The sequence below is a fragment of the Crocuta crocuta genome, unplaced genomic scaffold (assembly GCF_008692635.1).
Source record: "Crocuta crocuta isolate KB4526 unplaced genomic scaffold, BGI_CrCroc_1.0 scaffold96, whole genome shotgun sequence".
NCBI classification, from domain to species: domain Eukaryota; kingdom Metazoa; phylum Chordata; class Mammalia; order Carnivora; family Hyaenidae; genus Crocuta; species Crocuta crocuta.
In genome coordinates this window covers 7,297,726-7,320,655 of record NW_027531522.1, presented here as the reverse complement: position 1 = coordinate 7,320,655, position 22,930 = coordinate 7,297,726, and positions in this window count along the sequence as shown.

Sequence of the window (22,930 nt, the reverse complement as noted above, 5' to 3'; positions counted from 1 at the left end):
GCCACCCAGGCACCCCACTACCAGTCATTTTAAAAAGGCAAGATTATGGGGCTGCAGTCACACAGAACTGTCCCCCGTGGCAACAGAGGCACAAATAGAGGAAGCAGAGGAAGTGGAGGCACAAATACTGGAGCCACAGGGTGGAGGTTCAAGTTCTGGTTGTATAAGCTGCTTTTAAGCTATTACTTTACCTCTGTTTTTCCTACTGCAAATATCAGTAGTACCTGGTGCATCAGATTGTTTGTAAGGAGTGAGGAGATTTCTAGAAAGAACTTAGAACAGTGTCTGGCACATAGTAAACTTTCTGTGATTATTTCTTCTCATTATTATTCCATCCTTTGTGCATGTGTATTTGTCTGATTTTTTTCAGAGAAACAGAAACAAAAGCATATATATATATATATATGTATATATATATTTTAGAAAATTGGCTTACATAATTATGGTAGCTGACATGCCCCAAAATCTGCAGGTGAATTAGCAAGCTAGAGACCCAGGAGATCTGATGCTTCAGTTTGAGTTCAAAGTCAATGTCCCATTGGAAAGCAGTCAGGCAAGAGGAATTCTCTCTTACTCAGGGTTGGGACAGGCCTCTTTTACTCTTTTGTTCTGTTCAGGCCGTTGCTTGATTGGATGAAGCCTAGCCACATTTGGGAGGTCAGTCTGCCAATTGACACGTTTCAGTCTACATGTTTCTCAGTTTACCATTTTACATGTTTATCTTATCCCAAAACACCTTCATGAAAACACCAAGAATCTTTTACCAATATCTGGGTGCCTCACCGTTCAGTCAAGTTGACATACATTAACCAGCACAGTATTGAAACCATCAGACATCACACCAATATTATACATATGTAGGTTCTGTATGCTGTGATATTTTTAATTCAGATTCATTGATACTGAAATGTTTTATGAAAAGATTTCATGGTATGTTTATGCCTTTTTGTTACTGAATGCCTGATGGTTTCTTATCACAATCATTGTCCCTTTCAGAATGAACACTTTACAGCTCATATTGGCTGTAATGTGACAAGCAGCCTTGTTATTATGAAAACAGATCAGAATATTTGTGAGTGATGGCAAATCTTGTGGTTTTTTGATTGATGACTCATTCATTTTTAAAAATTTTGAAATACTTCAGAAATCTGAGGCCAGCAACGAGGAAGACATTAAAAATTTAAAAAAAAATAGTTATGATGATGTTAATAACACCAATAGCAATATTTACCATTTATTGAATATGCCTACTGTGTGTCCAGCACTGTAACAGGAACTTCACAGTGCTTACTTCTCACGCACACCGTGGGTTTGGAGCCATTATCTTATTCGTGTTATCCAGTCCAGGAGATGGTCAAATAAATTAGCGAAGTATTGAAGCCAGTCTGGGCTCGCTAAGACTTGAGAGGCTTGACTCTTGATACATTACCCTGTCCTCCTGAAGAAAGAAGTAATGCCTCAAAGCCACTTGGGAATAGCTTGCTCTCTGCCAGCCTTTCCTTCCAGTTGACAGTTATGAGGGAGGGACATGTTAGCTTTAATGCCTGGCTTACACATTTCTCTTCCAGTCACTATGATTACTCTCTTCTCAGTGCAATATTATAGTGAGAGTGACTGTCCTAAAATAGACAGTGTTAATGGAAAATTGAAGGTTTAGTAAGACTAACAGTTCTGGAAACGGTTGTTATTAAAAAGTTTATTACCCACAATTCCCCATAGGAGGGGTGCCATGCCGTGTGGGGACTACAGAGGGAAGTGTTGGGGTTGCTCATGGGCAGAGGGAAGGGGGAACTGTGAGCAAGAGCCTATGTTTTGAGGCTTCTCCAGGAAGCAATGAATAGGTTAGCCTAAAGAGGTTTAGGATTGGCTAGTGTGAATGGTTTCACCAGGCTCTGGGGCAGAAGGACCGTCCCTAGATGTCTGGTGCCTGGCCTTGGGGTGATTAAGGCAGGTGATAGTGGCCTGGAGTGTGATAATCCAGTAAGGAGGGTGGTTGGGAGTGTGGACTCTGGCTTGGTTAGTTTGTATATGAAAAGTCACCCCCCCTCCCCCGCCACCCCGGGGAGGTCTGCTTCCAGGGAAGGGGATGGAGGGTAGGAGGAGATGCTGAGAGCAGCAGGAGACCAAAGCAAGATGACTGATGAATTGTCCGGTTGTCCAGGAGAAGCCATGTCCAGCATATTCCTGTAGGACAGATGTTAAAGCATCAAGTTGATAGAGATTAGAAACATGGCTGATAGGAATAGCCCGATTTGCTTCTAAGAGGGGAAAGGGATTTCATGAGGTTTTAATTTATCATTCGCCCCCTACTTTACCTGTTTTGGAAGAATTGTGCAGGAGCGTTCTTACGGTGCCCAGGCATTGCCTGGTGGTCTACAGACTCCCACCTGCAGCGACGGAGCCCTCTGTTTACATCAGTGGTGGCCGAGAGTAACAGCTCAGGAATGTTTGCTACTCAGCCGTGACAGTTGCTGACCTGGGCAGCCATCCTTCATTGTAAGATATAAATGGGGATACAAAGGGTGAGGAAGAGTAAAGCCTCAGGAAACCTTGAGGTTTGTGAGAAGGGGCTGTGATTGTGCCAATATGCAGCGCCAGGAATGACACGTGCCACGAACCTCAATGTAGATCTTTGTCTCAATCTCCATTCTTTCCCAGATTAAAAAACTTATTATTATATTTTGGAATTAGTGACTCTTCTGAATTCTTCCAATGCTTTTCCTGCTTTCTGCATTCTCCTTCTCTTCATTTTTTCAGATGCTACAACAATAACCAAAAGAAAATAATGAAAAAGTAAGTCTGATTGAGACAGTATCTTCACCACCCAAGGGAGGAAAAGAAGCTAAGTGAGCAACTGCTTTTAGGACATAGCAACATCCTTATCACGGAGAACAGAGAAAAGAGAAATTTTGGAAATATTTACCGTTTAAAATGAGGGACTGTCAGCTTTGTAATAGGCAGATAGGTTGAACTGAGTGGGGCAATTTATGGGTTTTGATGTGGCGTGAATCTGTAGTGAAAGATTGCTCTACCTATCTGTGCAAACTCAAATAATGTAATATGTTAGCTGTCAGGAGGACTTTGGGAAAAGTTATGGACTGTACTTTCTTTCCATTCAAATATGAACTGCCAGGCAAAGGTGACATTTTTCTGAGTGACCCTGAGAAAAAGCATAGAAATCCTCCTTGGATTGTTAAGAATCTGTTGACACAAGTTGAATAGCGTAGAGAAGGCATTCTAGGTAGACTCCGTGGATAATAATAGATGACCTGCCTGAAGGAAAGCAGTTCTGTCCATCCTTCTAGAATCCATGAAGGACTATTTGATTGATGCGAAGGATTGATTGAAAGGAGACTTTTTTTTTTTTTTTTTTTAAAAACCAACTCTACTCTCTTGTCTTTCTGCTATTCAGGGCATAGAATGCATTACACATGGAGCAATAATAGAAAAAGTACAGGTTTAGAAATTGTTCAGAGATATTTCTCAAAGCCCAGACACACCAGGCTATAAATAATCCTTCCTCAAACAGATTGTTTGGTTGGCTTTGGATTGCAAATGAAATGAAAGCTGGGGAGATACCAGAAAGCGAAGATTACATGGGTGATTTCATGCACAGCCCCCAAACCAGTAAACTCTAGGGCTGTCAGATTCAAAATGGAAATGTTTTCCCCATTTATTCTAGAATTCCTCACAAACATGACCATGTTATATGTATTTCATGTTGGGAAATTAGTTGGAAAGTATTAATCTAAGCAACTGTGGTCTAGAAGGAGAATATTGCCTATTTTTAAAAAATTTACACTTTTTTGGGGTACCTGGGTGGCTCAGTCAGTTGAGCGTCCGACTTCAGCTCAGGTCGTGATCTCACAGTTTGTGGGTTCAAGCCCCGCTTCAGGCTCTGTGCTGACAGCTCGGAGCCTGGAGCCTGCTTTGGATTCTGTGTCTTCCTCTCTCTCTGTCCCTACCCCACTCATCCTCTGTTTCTCTATGCCTCAATAATAAACATTAAAAATTTTTTAAAAATTTACACTTTTCATTGCCTCTTTAAGGCAGTGATCGGTCTTATCTCTTATTATAAAAATATGTGTTTCAAGTGCAAAACATATGGCTTATATAGGAAAAACACCAAGATTTGGGGTGTACACAACACATGAATTAAGCCCCAGGAATGTTCTTCCCTTCGGCGTCACATCCATCATCTTATTAATGAGAGAACCTCTAAGCTACTGCATCAGATGGGTTGGATTTATAGAGTTCTGCAGGTAAGCAGTTGAATAGCAAAATCTCATTTTCCCTTAGTTCTCATATAAAATGCTCTGACTTAGGTGAATGTATTTCGTAGCACTCCTTTCTATATTTAGATAGCTATAAGTTGAAAACTAAGCATTCTTTCCAGGTCAAGATATCACATAAGATATATAAATCACAATTGCTTTGTGTTTTTCATTTGTAAATGGTGCTGAGTTGCTATTCATTTTCTCTTATAAAGGCAACTTTTGGCAGGATTCCTTGCTCCATATTTTCTGTTTTAGTGACTGAAAGTCACGAAAGCCAGAAATGTGGGAGCTACCTTTGACATATGCTTCTTTTGCTCCTCCTCTCCTGAATTAGCCATCAACTCCTTTCACTTTTCTATTATTTCTGCCCTAGTTTATGATCCTAGTGATTATTATAACCACTTCTTTATTGGTTTCTCAAACCCCAAGCCTCCCATTCGTCTTCAGTCTGTCTTCCACATCGCTACCACAATGTTTTTCCTAAAGTGCAAGTTTGGTTGGATTCATTTCTGTTGCCTATAAGATAAGACCAAGTTCCTTCATCTTAGGCTGAGAATAAAGAGTTAACAAAACTTTTTCCCATTTTACAAGATAGCTTTGAACCAAGTACTCCCTCCACCCCCCGAAACCCGATAAAGGTGGAATGTCACCTATGTTACTGGGCAATATTTTTTTTTAATTTTTTAATGTTTTATTTATTTCTGAGAGAGGAGAGACAGCATGAACAGGGGAGGGTCAGAGAGAGAGGGAGACACAGAATCTGAAGCAGGCTCCAAGCTCTGAGCTGGCTGTCAGCATGGAGCCCGATGAGGGGCTCGAACCCACGAACGTGAGATCATGACCTGAGCCAAAGTTGGAAGCTCAACAGACTGAGCCACCCAGGTGCCCCTACTGGGCAATATTTCTAATGGTAAAATGGGTCGCTGTTGCTATACTGTGTCTGGTCTCGGGGGATTGTGGGTAGGAGACCATGGCTCTGGGCTACGTGAGTGTGGTGATGCATGTAACTGGACATGCCTCTTCGGGTCCCTGGAATCTATGTCTCTTAGGACTCTTACAAGAGATAGTGGTTTCCATGTGGGTCATGGGGCCACCAAACTGATGTGACACCCACATCCACCAATGAGATCTTATTCTTTGGCACCTGAGTGTTGGTTGAGATGGGCTCAAAGAAGACTAAAGTCTGTCCTGCCGTGAGGACAGCTGACGAAAGATGCCTGATGCTGCCCGCCTGGCTTGTCCCTGTCCCTCTAAGTTAATCTTATGCCAAATAGAGCCTAATATAATCATGCAGGTTTGACTATTTATCTGAACTCAAATAGCAACAAGAGGGGACATTGCAGAGATACATCACTTCTTGTCTCTTCTGCCCATGTTTATCTCCAGCCACTCAAAATCCTGCCTTATCTACCAGTTTTGCTTGTATTTCGCAGTGTGTTATACTCCCTCATCCTTTTCTCTCTGTGTGTTTCTTCTTCCTCCTTCTTTCCCTCTTTCTTCTCCTTCCCCTTTCCCACCTCGCCCTCTTCTGCCTTCTCCTCTAGACCATTATTGCCCTGCTGAGTTCTGGTTCCTCAGGTTTCAGTGTAATAAAATCCCTCTGGAATGTGTTCCTTGACTGTCAAGGCTCAGCGTCTGTTTCTGTATGACCTAATGCTAGGAATGGTTTTTGAGTTTTTGAACGATTCAAAAAAAAATCAAAGGAAGAATACTGTGATGTGTAAAAATCATATAAAAGTCAAATTTCAGTGTCCCTAAATAAAGTTTTATTAGAATGTAGCTACCCGTATTTGTTACATCATTTATGTGTTGTCTGTGGCTGCTTTTGAACTGTAATAGCAGAGTTGAGTAGTTGTGGCAGAGACTATGACTAAGTCTAAAATACTCACTATTTGACCTTTAGAGATAAAGCTTGCTAACCCCTAGTCTAGAGCAGCACTGTCCAATACAAATTTCTGTAGTAATGGGCAGGTTTAAATTTGAAACCAGACTTATGCAGCTATTTAAATTGAAATTAGTAAAATAAAATAAAATAAAAGAATTCAGGTTGTTAGTCACACTAGCCACATGTGGCTGCCATGTTGGACAGCCCTAGTCCAGAAATCTGGCTTTGTTGTGTGGACTGATTGCATAGCACCTGGATATAACTGTGTTACTGCATTTAATACATTGTTTAATGGCTTTCTTTTCTTTTTTAAAAAAATGTTTTATTTATTTCTGAGAGAGAGAGAGAGAGACAGCGTGAGCAGGGGAGAGTCTCAGAAAGATAGGGAGACACAGAATCCAAAACAGGCTCCAGGCTCTGAGCTAGCTGTCAGCACAGAGTCTGACGCGGGGCTTGAACCCATGAACCATGAGATCCTGACCTGAGCTGACGTCGGACGCTTAACCGACTGAGCCAGATGCCCCTAATGGCTTTATTTTCTTAGCCTTTTTGTTTTCTGACCTAGATAGTGAATTTGGGGGAGAAATCTTCTTAGATTTTACTTAACTTTGAATTGTTGGGGCCTATTATAGTACATGGGAGACGGGAGGATGTCAGTAGAGATTTGTCTCACAGCTCCTTGTGGTAGTGATGTTTTAGATACACATACCTTTGGTAAGCTGCTGCTTTTTTTTCTTGAGTCATAAAGACTTTCAGAATCTACTGTTACATGACTATATTTGTCATGACCAACAGGATGTTTATTGCTCTCTTACTGTCAGCCAGATATTGTGCTAGGCATTACCATATGCAGTATCTTAATTTGATTCCTGTAAATTTGCAAAGTTGTTTATGGTGGTCACGATTACGTATTTAGTAAAGGACAGATTCATTACTCATTTGTTAAGGTTTTACTTTCTCCTCTTGGGGATTTTAGATTTTTGAAGGGAACCTTCTTTAAACTGATTAAATGATTCTCTAATGCAAACTTTCAGTGATCCATTTATAAGTGAGAAGGGATGATGTTAAGGGGCAGAAAAATAATTTCTGGTAATAAAATCTTCTATCACATGGGTGATTGTGTGCTTGTGTGCTTTATTGGTGGATCTCAAAGATGTTTACATAATATAATTTTATTTATTTATATGTTGGGGGAAGGAATATGATGGGTTTCAGGACATGTCACCCTAAAACATGACACCTTGGCTTATTGAATATTTTGGGTTGAAGGAGTTTGAGAAAACAGCAGAAGCAGACCTCCCACACCTTCTTCTCCCTAGAAATAGGTCACAAAGCCCCATGTGAGAGATGCCTTCCCTGGACCCAGAGAAAAGGAGCATCTTTATCTTGGAAGACCACGAACTTTAATAAATAGGTCTTGCTAAGTTCTCTCAGTTTACTGCAGTTGCCTCAGACTTTAACCTATCATATTCCTCCATGACTATCCACTCTTCATCAAGTCTAGCATGAAAATACTCAGGTCTGCTTGTTTCTTCAGGTTGCCCTTCCCTTTTGAAGGCTCCCACGTCACATAAAATTTATAAAACACGTGTATGCTTTTCTCCTGTTAATCTGTCTTTGTCAGTTTAGTTTTGAGACCCAGCAGACAACACTCTTAAAGGTTTGAGGCAAACCTTTTTCTCCCCTACATACCTTACTGAATCCTCACAATTGTCTTGTGAGAGCATGGAATTAAATTCTTCTTTACAGGTAAAACTTTTAGGCTCAGAAAGGTTGGAAAAAAAGTGGCCAAATTGGAACTCAAATACTCGATTCTCTAGCCCAAAAGCTATGATTTCTGTCTTAGTTTGCTTGGATGACTAAAAAAAAAAATTCCACAGACTGGGTAGCTTACAAGCAACTGAAATTTATTTCTCACAGTTTAAGAGTCTGAAAGTCTGAGGCCAGGTGCCAGCATGGTTGGGTGAGGGCCTTCTACCTGGTCCCATATTACTCCTTTTATTCTCACGTGGTGCAGGAAATGAGGTAACTTTTGGGAGTTCTTTTGTATGAGCATTAATACATCTGTTAAGCCTCCACGTTCCTGATATAAGCACCCCGAAAGGCTTCACCTCCTAATATCATCACTTTGGGCATTAGGATTCCACCATGTTAATTTGGGGGGAGGGGACACAAACATTCAGACCATAGCAGCTTTTTTTCTTTCTTTTTTTTTTTTAATTTATTTCTGAGAGAGAGAGACAGCGTGAGCAGAGGAGGGTTAGAGAGAGAGGGAGACACAGAATCCAAAACAGGCTCCAGGCTCTGAGCTGTCAGCACAGAGCCTGACGTGCGGCTGGAACCCACCAACTGGGAGATCATGACCTAAGCCGAAGTCGGATGCTTAACTGACTGAGCCACCCAGGCGCCCCAATAGCAGCTTTCTTAATGGAAGCTCCCTTAATAGGGATAACTTTAGAATGAGGTGCCATGAAATGATACATGTCTTTGAAACTGTATTGGGGACAATTCTGGAATCAAGGAAATAGCATTTATATCCAGTTATCGACAGTGCTGAGTCTCCAAGGTCATTTAAGATGATTTTGAGTTTTCTGTGTCTATTGGTGCCCATCTGTCAAAATTAAAGCCACAATTAAATTGTATCAGCAACTCAGTAAAAGGGGATCTACTCTTCTGCGCCCACTTTCTGTTGTCTACCTATTTACCATATGCTTTCCTTGAAGAGTCTCTTTCAAGTTCCTAGATTTTCAGGGTGTTCTGCAAATCAGATGAAATTTCATGAAAATATTTATCATCCACAGCATAAGATTCTTTTAACAAATGAGCTCAGAAGAGAGAAAAATCTGTTTTGTTGTGGTGGTTTCCTATAGCTATCCTTTATTTTGAAGGTGTTCTTAACATTACATAAGTAGTGCATTAAAATATGCTCACTAAGAAAACAAATTAATCAATAAAGATTACAGATTTTAAAGGCAAGACTTCATTTTATCCTTTATTCATAATCTACTCCCTCGTGGTAAATATTGTCAGCACTGGTTTCTATCCTTCCAGATTAGCTTTTAAAAAAATACATGACTCAGATTATTTTTTACGTAACACAACTATTCTATAATCATTTTCCAGTGACTGACTTTTATGACTCAATTATGTATCTTTGAGATTATTATGTGCTAGTATATTTCTCAATTACCTGTCGCCATGGTGATGCCGTGTAACAAAGCACCCCGTAACTTAGTGAATTAAAACAACAGGCATTTGTTATTTCTGCTGCATCTTTTGTTTAGCTGTATAGTTCCTCTGATCTAGGCTGATCCTGGTTTGGTTTTTGAATGCATCTGCTGACAAGTAGGCGAGGAGCTTGTTGGTGTATAATGGCCTCAACTGGAAAAGTTGGCTTTCCTCCACGGATCTTTCACATTTTTCAAGAGGCTAGCTCAGGCATGTTATAATCTTGGAGGCAGGGATCCAAGAATTGATGAAGAAGCATACAAGAAGTTTCAGTCAAAACTCTGTTCGCATCACATTTGCTACTGTCCTATTGACAGTAGGAAGCCGAGCTTAGAATCAGTGTGGGGAAATGAGTACAAGGAGATGTGAAAAATTGAAGACATTAATACAGTCTGCCACAATTCAAATGTAGCACAATTTTAATTCTGCATAGCACCTTATAGTACAGTCACACCAACATTTATGAATCTGACCCCGTGATGGACTATGAGGGTACCTGTAGTTTTCACTGTTAAAAGCACTAATGCAAGGTACATCTTTTTACACATTTATTTATGCCCACATTTTAATTTCCCAATAGGGATACACTCCAAGAAAGCCTAGAATTTTATTTTTCATTGAAAGGATTAAAAAGTGTGTATAGTAAAACACAACACAAAACAAATAGTAACAACAACAACAAACAACTTTACCTAACTCCAAGATGACTGCTCTCCTCAATTTATTGCTTTCTGCCTTTGGAAGCAATATTTGGGGCCTATAACTTGAGAGTTTTGAATTATACTTGAATCAGTAAAGGGCTAAGGATATGCTTCTTTCAATTCTCTTTTGTTCCTCTCAGTGGCTTAAGAGGTCCAACAAGAAGTAAAAGCTAAGGAACTGAACAGCATGTAATGTCAGGTAAATACAGCATTTTATCTTACATTTACTCTTTTCTTTTTAGCATGTGTTGAAGTCATAAAAATAAGTACTGCATCTCATTTTAAAAATGAATCAAAACTAGCGTATGCCATTATTTCTTTCTGGGAGCTACAAATGGAAATATAATCAATAAAGAGTAACACTGAGTCACATGTAATTATTAACAATTCCATATACCTTGCTCATTCTCTAGCCCCATCCATGGATCAGTGGCTAGCACATAGTAGGTGTTTAATACATTTGTGTTGCATAAATGTAAAAAATCTGTGGATAGCCCATACTATGAGTCCCTAAGGTAACAAAGATTATGGGGTAGGAGAAACTGGGTTGATTCTTGAGATCTGGAAAATCTTGTATTTTAGCTTCTCAGGGACAGTTTTATATAACACAAGAATTCTGTTTCACCTTACTATTCATTTGGTGTCTAAGATACTGGGAATAATAATTCTCTGCCATTATGCAGTTCTATTCAGTCTTGGATACAAGAGTCCTTCAGGTACAGCATAAAGATAGACACATTAGAAATGGATTTGTAAAGAGCCCAGGGCCTTGTTTGGGGTCATGTAATTGAAGACAATTTTCCTAAATGTAATGAGAGCAGCCAAGGCCTAAAAGCTAAGAGTTTAAAAGGAACAAATTTATGCAAGGATGAGAAATGGCAAGCCATTATATGAAGCAAGTAATTTTTCTATTCTCAAATTGCATTTCCTAATAAGTCAAGGTTCAATTTATTTTACTTATAAATGAATATACACTTTTGCCCTGCCTTCTCCCTGTTTGATTGTAGGAGTTTAGTTCAGAGAGTGGGGAAAAAAATATATAGTGCTATTGGTTTTCCTTAGAGGAGAGATGATTATATAATCACCAAATTCAATTAAGAATATGGAAAACATCTTTTTAAGCCTGCTCCATATAAAAATCAGTAGGCTTTCATTGTCACTGACAAGAAAAAAATGTAGTCTAAAGCTAGATAATATATTAGCAATCATTTTTTGTCATCCTGGAGAAATAACTTTAAGAAATGAAAGCTGATTCTTTCATTAACTCTAAATATTACCGCTAGCACTATGTAAGTTAATCTACTGTGCTTTGCTTCCAAGTGAAAAATATGTTGAATACATAGGAACTCTTTCGCCCTAAAAATTTAGAAGTCTTTAAGAAATAATGGCTTATGCACATTTAGATTCTGTCTCAGAACACAAAAATGGAGAAATATTGTATAATGTAACCAGTATTTCTCCAAGTCATATGAGGCAATATGAGATAGTGTGAGGGTCCAGAAGGGATCACTTCAAAAACAACCATCTTTTGTTTGCTGACCTGTAACAACCCTTGTTCACCCAGAGCATCAAGAGCCCTGCCTCTGTGATGATAACCAGTCCCCTGATGTGTCTCCAGAGCAAGATTTCCTACTGCTGTGCTGTACTTAGCCTCTTCATTACTACTCCACCCTACCTTGCTGGTGCCATTGCCCTTGACACTGCTTGGGGCTGAGCAGCCCAGCCACTGGTACCAGTGGCCATGAGAGAACATGCCCTGAGATGTGCTGCCTCCCTTCCCAATGACCGCCCTTGAGGTGTAGTATTATAGAGTCAGAAAAAATAATGTCTGTTAAATAATTTTCTCATATACAGGGTCAAATACAAACTGTGCATGACCCTCTGGAGAACAGTATGGAGGTTCCTCAAGAAACTAAAAATAGAACTACCCTATTGCAGTTGCACAATTAGGTATTTACCCAAAGGAAACAAAAATACAGATAGGATTTTTAGGATTCAGATACAGATTTGAAGGGGTGCATGCACCCAGGTGTTTATAGCAGCATTATCAACAATAGCCAGACTATGGAGAGAGCTCAAATGTCTATTGGCTCATGAATGGATAAAGAAGATGTGGTATATACATGTAATGGAATATTACTCACATTGAGTAATTCATTAAAATGAATGAAATCTTGCCATTTGCAATGACCTGGATGGAGCTAGAATGCATTATGCTAAGTGAAATAAGTCAATCAGAAAAAGACAAATACCATATGAATTCACTCATGTGTGGAATTTAAGAAACAAAACAGATGAATAGATGGGGAGGGAGGGAGAGGAAAGAGGGAAACAAACCACAGGAGACTTAATGATGGAGAACAAACTGAGGGTTGATGGAGGGGGTGGGTGGGAGACAGGCTAGACGGATCATGGGCACTAAGGAGGCACTTGTGATGAGCACTGGGTGCTGTATGCAAACTGATGAATCACTGAATTCTATTCCTAAAGCCAATATTGCACTGGATGTTAACTAAAATTTAATAAATAAATAAATAAATAAATAAATAGGGAAAAAGGGGAACAATTGTACATGATCTACATTTCTAAAGGAGGAAGTTTAGGCTGACCTACACTTACTCTAAAATCTGGGAATGAGTGATGATGGTCATCGTGGTAGTTGTAGGAAAAGCTTATGGTACCATACTGCCTGGTTGTATGTCTATGATTATCATTTTTGGTTTTCATTCTGGTGACCTAATTACCTTACTTCAAAAGTAAGTCTGGATAATTTCTATTTAGTGGTTGCTTTAGTGACTATGGAAAGTATCATGACAAAATCTATAATTTGTATAATTGTAACGCAATAATAACAACAGTTGTACAGTGCAAATTTTACAATTTATTAAAGTTGGACGTACCTTGTAGAATGTGATCTTTGTAACAATGCCATGAGAGTAGTGATGGATTGCATTTCTAGTTAGATTTGATGAATTAACAAACTGAGGCTCTAGGGGGTTATTTAATTAATCTAAAGTGACATGGCTAGTAACTGGCAGAGGCAAAATTTGAAGCCAGGTTATTTAATTGAAATGAATACATTACCCCCTTTTAATACTATGATTTAGAGAGCCCATTACTTTCTGATATTCAAACAGTCTTCTGGTGTTTGATGGTTCAAGTTTTCACATATGCATGCACACACACACGCGCACACATATTCCATAAATTCATGTTATCATACTGTATATCCTCCTATATTTTTTTTGTTGAACTTCTACCCCCAGCTCTCATCCCTCTCCATTGCCATCACCCAGATACTCTGTCTACACATAAGTATCCCATACTAACAACACATTCTTCTTACTTTCTTCATGCTTATATAAGCATATAAAGTATACATGGTTGTGAGTAATAATCACATTGAAATAGACACAGTTTTCTGCATTTTGTTTTTTCTCATTTAACAATGGCATTTGGAAGTTTCTCCAAATTCAGAGGTTTAGTTGTCATTCATTCTTTTATTTGCTACATAATATGTCATGGTTGGGGGTATTGTAAATTGTCCAGTATTCCCTGGATGATGGGCATTTCAATTTGTTTGCAATTTTAACACTATCCACAGTGTTGCAGTTAACATTTATACATATGTCTTCATGTGGCTGTTTGAAAGGGTATGATATACTTGTTTGCGAGAGAGACAGAGCGTGAGTGGGGGAAGGGCAGAGAGAGAGACAGACACAGAATCTGAAGTAAGCTCCAGGCTCTGAGCTGTCAGTACAGAACCATATGCAGGTCTTGAACCCATGAACAGTGAGATCATAACCCAAGCTGAAGACAGAGACTTAACCCACTGAGCCACCCAGGCACCCTGAAAAGGTATGATATTCTTAATTTTAATAGTTGGTGATAGATTGTTTTCCAAAAGATTTCTGATAGAGTTGTGAGAAGTCAGATTTCCCCCCAAAAGCATATGAGAGTAAGTTTCCTTTACATTTTATCTGTAAGAGATAAGATAATTTTTAATGTTTGCCAATGCTATAGGAATCAGGTGATATTGTAACTTTAATTTATATTTCCCTTACTGCTACTGTAGTTGGATATATTTTTCTAATGCATTTTATGTTATTTGAATGATAATCTTCTGCAACTTGCCTTTCTATATCCTTAGTATGTTTTCTGCAGGGTAGTTTATCTCTTCCTTGGCTATTTGTCAGAATTTTATTATGTCATATATATTATATGTTAATTCTTGTGTGATATTTTTAAAATCTCTTATTCATCTGTTAGGTTCTCGTATCTTACATGGTACAAAATTACTTATTTTAAAAATTTATAGCTCAAAGGAAGTTTATTTCCTCTTTTGCAACTACCGAGTTTTTATCCATTGTAAAAAAAGTCTCCTTAAATCGTATATTGTGTAGGAATTTTATGTTTTACATTTAAATATTTAGTTCTGAAATTTCTTTATGTATCTGGTGGAAGAATGGGTTTGCTTTAATTTTCTCCCAGATGTAAAACTAATTTTTCCGATATCATTTGTTAAATAAGTCATGGTTTTTCACTGAATTAAAATTTCTCCTTTGTCAAACATGAATTTTTCAAGTACTCTTAGATGTATTTTTGGATTATGTTCAACAGATCTCTGTCAAGGACTATGAAGGCTTTGAGTTTTTAACCTTTCCTCTAAGTTGACAGGTTAGCCTGCCCCAGTTTTAGAGGTGCTGGAAGAAGATACAAGACTCCTAGGTTAGAGGCAAAGGACAGTTTATTACTCACAACATTAACAGCAGCTATAGTTTCAAAATTTTCTGGCCTGAGCTCTCTGAGCCTCAATTCCTGCAGAATAATGCAAGGAGGGCCAGACAACAATACTCTAGCTACATTAGTTGAATGTTGATATGTTGCAATTTTTTTGCCCGTTCAGTTCAAGAAATTTTCTGATTTTCCATTGTGAATTCTTTGGTGTTATTTGAAGTGTGCTGTTTAATTTTCAAATAGTTGGGTGTTTCTCATATGTTTTTCTATTATTGATTGCTAATTTAATTCTACTGTGGACAGAGAATATAATCTATATTCTTTAAATACTTTAAAAATTATTGTTACTTGGGTGTCTTTTATAGCCTTTTCTTGCCTAACTGTTTTGGCTAGGATTTGAATAATATGTTGAATACAAGTGGTAAGAGTAGGCAGCTTTGTCCTATTCCTGATCATAGAGGAAAAGCTTTCAGCTTCTCATTATGTGGTATGATGATATTAGCAGTGGGTTTGTCATATACAGTATTTATATTTTGAGGTACATTTTATACCTAATTTGTTGAGGGTTTTTATGATGAAAGAATGTTGAATTTTGTCAAATGGTTTTTATGCATTTGTTGAGATGATTATATGATTTTTATACATCATTTTGTATTACACTTATTGATCTGCATATATTTAACCATCCTTGAATTGCATGGATAAATCCCACTTGATCATAGAATGTGGTCCTTTTAATGTGCTGTTGAATTGTACTGTCTGTTGACACTTTGTTGAGGATTATGATGGAAAGGGAACCACTGTACACTGTTGATGGGATTATAAATTGGTATAGGCATTATGGGAAACACTGTGGAGTTTCCTCAAAGCATTAAAAATAGAACTATTGTATCATCTAGCTATCCTACTTCTGGATATTTATCAAGAGGAAATGAAAACAGTAACTTAAAAAGTTAAAAGCAATTTAAGTGTTCATTGATGGATGAATGGATAAAGAAAAACACACATACACCACACACACACACACACACACACACACACACACACACTGGAATATTAAGCCTTAAAAAAGAAGTAAACTCTGCCATTTGTGACAACAGAAGGAACTTAGAGAAAATTATGAAATAAGCAAGATACGGAGACATAAATACTGCACAAGGGTTCTCTTTTTTCCTATATCCTTTCCAACATTTGTTATTTCTTGTCTTTTAGGTAATAGCCATTCTAAGGGGTGTAAGGTGATATCTCATTGTAGTTTTGATATCCATTTCCCTCATGACTAGTGATGTTGAGTACCTTTTCTTGTACTTGTTGATCATCTGTATGTCTTCTTTCGAAAAATATCTGTTTAGATCTGCTCATATTTTTTTTTTTGTCAGATTGTTTTTTTGTTCTTGAGTTGTTTGAATTCTTTATGTATTTTGGAAATTAATCCTTAATCGGATATAGGATTTGCAAGTATTTTCTCCCATTCCATAGATTTCCTTTTCATTTTGTTGATGGTTTCCTTTGCTATGGAGTAGTGTTTTGGGTTCGATATAGTCCCACTTGCTTATTTTTGCCTTTGTTACATTTGCTTTTGGTGTCATATCCAGAAAGTCATCACCAAAACCAATGTCAAGAAGCTTAGATTTATGGTTTCAGGCCTTAAGTTCAAGTCTTTAATCCATTTTGAGATAATTTGTATGTATGTTTTAAACTAGTGGTCCAATTTTATTCTTTGCAAATTGTTATCCACTTTTCTCAATACCATTTATCCAATGTCATTTCCCCATTGTATATTCTTGGTTCTTTGTTGTAAATTAATTGGTGAGGTATATTTGGGCTTATTTCTGGGATCTCTATTCAGTTCTCTAGATCTATGTGTGTATATGTATCTTAATACTGTACTGTTTTGATTACTATATCTTGGTGATGTAGCTTAAAATTGGCAAGCATGATTCCTTGAGCTATGAACCTCTTTCTCAAGATTTGTATGACTAATTGGGGTCTTTTGTGGTTCCATACAAATTTTAGAGTTGTTTATTCTATTTCTATGAATGACATCATTGAGATTTTGTTAGGAATGATTTTTTCAATGACTTTCAAAATATTTCTCTTATTCTTTAGATTGGAAAATTGTAATTTACCTCTTTTCAAGTTTTCCGTGCCTTTCATTTGGAAGGTCAAATTTGTTATAAGACTCTCCAGCAAAATTTTAATTTTAGGCATTGTAATTTTCAGTTCTCTAATTTCCATTTGGTTCACTATTATAGTTTCCAAATCTTCTTTCCTTTATACTTTTGGACACATTCATCATAGCTTCTCTGAAATCTGTGCCAACTCCAAAATTTGGGTAATCTTGGAGTTTCTTTCTGTAATTGGTTTTTCTCTTGACTGTGGGACACTTTTTGTTTTGCTGTTCGCTTTTTTTTATGTCAAGTACTTTTTGTTGTATATTGGACATTGTGATTGATGTATTTTAGGGGTTCTGGATTTGTTTTTTGTCTTTCACTGTAGAACTTTGACTTTAGTCCTAGCAGGCAGTTAACTTAGCTAACTTGCAACTTCAAATTTTGCCACAATGCTGCTGAGCAAATAGCTAAAATTTCCCATCAGTTCTTTGAGTGTCAGAGTGTTTTTATCACCTGGTCCCTGAAGTATGTGTAGTTCAGAGACCAGCCAGGGGTTTGGGTAGAATTTGTAATTAGATTTGTTCCCTTTTGTCTATAGTTCTCTTTATTGGGGATTTCCCCATTTAGAATGGCACTCCATTTTCTGAGAACACAATGTCTTGGGCTGTTCAGACTGGGAAGTGACTTCTCAAAGTTGCAGGGACATAAATTTCACTCAGTGCACTTTACTCTTTTTCATAGGTGTTCTCTCCTTAAGTTCCAAAAGTTTTGCTCACTCCTTAGTGCCTTACCTTAAAATGATTGTTTCTATTCATATTTTGTATAGAGTTCATAGTTGTTATCCGTCGGAGAGTCATCCACTCTACCATCACTAGAAGTGAAATCCATACAAGCTTTTAATAAAGGAAAATATAAATCATAAAATCTGCCTTAAGGCATCTAGGGAAGGAAAAGACAAAAAGCATTTTTGAAGTCAGAGCTTTTTAAAAAAATGATTAAACAATAAATGTTTTCTGTTTGTAACTCACCCAGGTCACACTGTGAAAGAAATCAATCACAGGTATTAGCTTGTACCTAATGCAGCTTCTCTGAAACACAGTAACGTCTATGTATTTAGACAAAATTAACTAATGCATAGTAAAGGTAAGTGCTTTATCAATGGCTAGATTCTTATGTAAGCTTGACAGGTCATTGATCATTAAAAACATGTGAAAAAAGATGTTAAGGACAACACAGAGTGGATATTCAGGGTTAGGTGTGTGTGGAAAAATGTTTTTTGAAAAAATCTATTTGTATGGAACCTGTAGATGAGTATGGATAAATCAATTCAAAACATCTGATTAAAATGACCATGTATTTCCTTTCTCATGTCACTGAAGCCAATTAAAGTTTGACAGGAATGGAGAAAGGGGACAGATTCAAGGTGATGTTTGTTCTCTTTAAAATCTCATTTTCTTTCTCTTTGCCTTTTCTTCCAAAAAGGCAGCAATTTTTATGAAACGAGTTTTGTAATATGTATTTGTTTAAATATAAGCTGACTGAGGTAGACAGTCATTATGCACTTTTTCCTCACATCGAAAATCTTTTGTAGGATGTTGAAAAGAAGCATGAATAGCAAATTTTCATGTTTTAGGCATACCTGCTAATGAATTCGTGTAAGATATAATAATCAATTATCATTTTAAGATGTTTATGGGATATTAATTTTGTCAGTAGATATTATTGTTTACTGCCAGCCTTTTAACACAAAGTAGTTTTTCCTAGAGAAATAAGCACATTTGGTTTACCATCCCTCATAGAACAATACCTTTTTCTAATGTTCATCCCTAGAGCAGTAGAGTAGATAATATTTTAAATTCAAGAGAAACAAAAAAAGTCACAGTAAGCATTCTTTAAAGCAAAATACAGAGCTTATAATAAAACAAAGCTTCAAATATATACTTTGAAATTCTAATGTTCCTCATGGGTAATTTGGGTCCACATCACTTTTAGTGGAAATTTATATTTGTAATCATTTTACATTTTCAATGTACCTACATTTCTCAGAATTACTGTGACAAATAATTAAGGTCGAATCCAGCCTCCAACCCTCTGATTTATTACAGGACTCTTGCAAATGTGCTCAATATGTAATTCACATATCATCATTAATTTTTTTAAAAGTTTATTTTTGAGATAGAGAGAGACACACACACAGAGCACGACCGGGAGAGAGGCAGAGACAGAGGGAGACACAGAATCTGAAGCAGGCTCTAGGCTCTGAGCCATCAGAGCCATCAGCACAGAGCCTGACATGGAGCTCGAACTCACAAACTATGAGATCAGGACCTGAGCTAAAGTCAGATGCTTACCCGGCTGAGCCACCCAGGCGCCCTTATATATCATCATTTTAAATAAGAATTTTGCATTTTTTCTTTTGAGGGCCCTTAAAGGGACAACTTTTACATGTTAAGGGAGGTTATTTTGGACCTGTGAGCGCCTCAGAGATAACCTGCATTGTACTCCTCAGTATGCCAGTCTGTAACGCCCTGAATGTCACACAGGACATCTTCATTTTCCAAGTGGTGTGTTTTACCATCAATATCTTTCTGAAGCAATGAAGAATATCATATCATTTGATTTCTTTTTCTTTTTTTTTTTTTTTTTTAAATATTTTTATTGCTAGGAGAGAGAGAGAGAGAGAGAGAGACAGCCTGAGCAGGGGAGGGTCAGAGAGAGAGGGAGATACAGACTCTGAAACAGGCTCCAGGCTCTGAGCTGGCAGTCAGCACAGAGCCCGACGCGGGGCTCGAATCCACGAACCTCGAGATCATGACCTAAGTGAAAGTCAGAGGCTTAACCGACTAAGCCACCCAGGCGCCCCATCATATCATTTGATTTTCATAATTTCTAACACTTTACACATTATTTTAGTGGCAGATAGTTTTAAGACAAACCCTTCAATGTTAGCTGAATTTCTTCTCTATTTTAAAGTATAATGATTTATTCTGTGAGTAAAAACTATTTTTCAAGTAAAATACACATTTTGGAAAACAAACTCCGGTCTCCCTGCTTCAAAATGAGTGTCACATTTTCATGATTTCAAGCTGAAACATGGCCAGGGAGACTATTGTTTAAGGAGAAAATGATTAAGCTCTGAGATTGTTAAAGCAGTTGGTGTATTATTCCGGCTCTCTTTATATTTGGAATTCCTAGCACATAGCAGAAAATCAATAAATGTTGCATTAAATCAATGAAGAGCGAAAGCTAGGGTTATTAAAATTATATTTTTTAAATAATAAATGTGATTCTAATATTTCTTAGCTAATAAACTGTCAATCAGAAAAAAATCATGGAATGATAGTAATCTATTCAGTGTTTCACAGGCCATTAGAATTTTCAAATATGACATTGACTCTCGGTGACCTCCCTAAATGTACTGACTTTCCCCTCCTGCTTCATCATGGGATTTTTATTGTACATATGTTAACACACTTAGATTGCTATTTGCTTACTGTTTCTGGCAGCTACAATGCAGTGTGTTGAAGAACGGAGCATTTTGTAATTATTTGGATTGACAGGGATTTTGTTTGAAGGGCTGTTCATCAGTGAGTGGACACCCACCTGTCTCATTTTAGGAAAGGTGCCCCGACCCTCCCCTAGTGCTCATGGCCTTTCCTTCCCCATATATATGTTGGGACTGTTGGTTGTGAATATGAAGATAAATTGTTTGGAATATAGCATATTGTGCATTTGCTCTTTATTCCCAACTGTAGTCTTTTTTTGACCTTGCATTCTTCCATTTCTATCTATGTAGCTTCTATAAAATAATGACAACAACAAAATAAAAAATACAATAAAATAATGACAACAAAGGTTAACCTATAATTGTAGTGTAGTTGGTCGGCATTTTTCTGGCCTCTAAATTTTTCTGGCCTCTAAATTATCTTTTTTCTTTTAGAAATTTATTAGAGTGCATATGTCAATAAAAGTCAACTCTAGTTAATTTAAGCTATTGAAAATAAAATATAGTTCGTAAAAATACCTCCATGAATATCTGCTGCTATATTATGATGCTCCATTAGACAGTGAATTCCTAGAGAAGATTCCCTTCCAGCATTATTTGCTGAACTGAATTGAGTTTAGTTTTTGTGACTTCATAAAGGGTCGTCAAAGAGAGAAAAAAACATTAACTAAAATTTTAAAGAGTTTTTGGCTGAATAATCTTAGAAAATGAATTTCTATAGTTATTGTTTGCTTTTAAGAATTGTATAGAGAAACTGGTAGGGTTAATGGGATTGGGATGTGTCTCTTCATTCATACTTAGAAGCATGATATGGTACTAGGCATTATAGTTTATGCTATGTAAAATTTATGTTTACATTTTGTATTATAGATATTTGAATGTGGAAGGAAAATCATATAAAATTCTGGGTTTCAGGGAGTTTGTTTGTATTTGTATTTTAAAATTATTTTAAGATAATGAAATATTGGGGCACCTGGATGGCTCAGTCAGTTAAGCGTCCAGCTTCGACTCAGGTCATGATCTCATGGTTTGTGGGTTTGAGCTCTGCACTGGGCTCTGTGCTGATAGCTAGCTCAGAGCCTGGAGTCTGCTTCAGATTCTGTGTCTCCCTCTCTCTCTGCCCCTCCTCAACTCGTGCTCTGTCTCTCTGTGTCTCAAAAATAAATAAAACAAACAAAAATCTTAAATAATTAAATATTTCAGGCATACGGAAAACTATAGAGAATAATACGATGACCATCCATGTTTCCATCACCCACTTTGCTACAAAATTTGAAAACAATTTTTAAGTATAAGAGTAGAGTGGGGCTCCTGGGTGGCTTAGTAAGCTAAGCATCTGACTCTTGATTTTATTTTTTTAATTTTTTTTATTTCTTAGGAGAGAGAGAGACAGCGTGAGCAGGGGAGGGTCAGAGAGAGAGGGAGTCACAGACTGAAACAGGCTCCAGGCTCTGAGCTGGCAGTCAGCACAGAGCCCGACGCGGGGCTCGAACCCACAAACCGCGAGATCATGACCTAAGCGAAAGTCGGACGCTTAACCGACTAAGCCACCCAGGCACCCCATCTGACTCTTGATTTTGACTCAGGTCATGATCTGAGGATCATGGGATCGAGTCCCGCATCAGGCTCTGCACTGAGCATGGAGCCTGCTTAAGATTCTCTTTTTCCCTTCAGGAATTAAAAATTCCATCTCTAAATGAGATTTTCTAAGACTGGTGCACATTAGCTATTTTTAACATTTTCATAGATGCATTTAATGTTATCAGTTCAGTCTCATTAACTCAGTTTTACATAAAAGTTGTTTGTCCGATTTTTGAAAAATTACCTCCTCATATTCTCACAATTTATAATATGTGGCACATGAGAAGCTGCAGAAAAACCACTAGCCCCAAATCAAAACATGTGAGTCCTTGTGCACTTTATATTTATATAGAAATAGGAAGTATATTTTATGCATGTGGCATTATCAAACATGTTAATGTTTCACTGAATAGTTTGGTTGGAATAAAATTATGAATCTATTATTTAAATGAGGTAAAGGATTATATGGTTCTTTATGCAGAAAATATATCTCGTTTCTCTTACTTTATTACCTCATTTGGTTTTAGATGAAGAATGTCAGAGTTTATAATGAGGAAACCAGTTCTCATTTTCACCAAAACTGCCCAAATTTAATACGTGTGCTTCATGCTTCAGGATCCTTCTAAGTAATAATCTGCTATGTGTCTTATATTTTTGTTTGTTGAATGTGGGCAAAGGCATTGTGAAGCTTATAATTTTGCTCTGTCCAATTGCCTGTAATAATATTAATTAAAATGACTAGTTTTCTATGAGATTAGAGTTATAATTTTCTATTTCTTTTTTTTAAAGTTTTCATTTAGATTCCAGTTAGTTAACAGTCTACTATTTCTTATCTGCCTTGTAAAGGTTTTCAGAATTATTGGAACTATTAGAGGTAGCACCAAAGACACATTCATGAAATA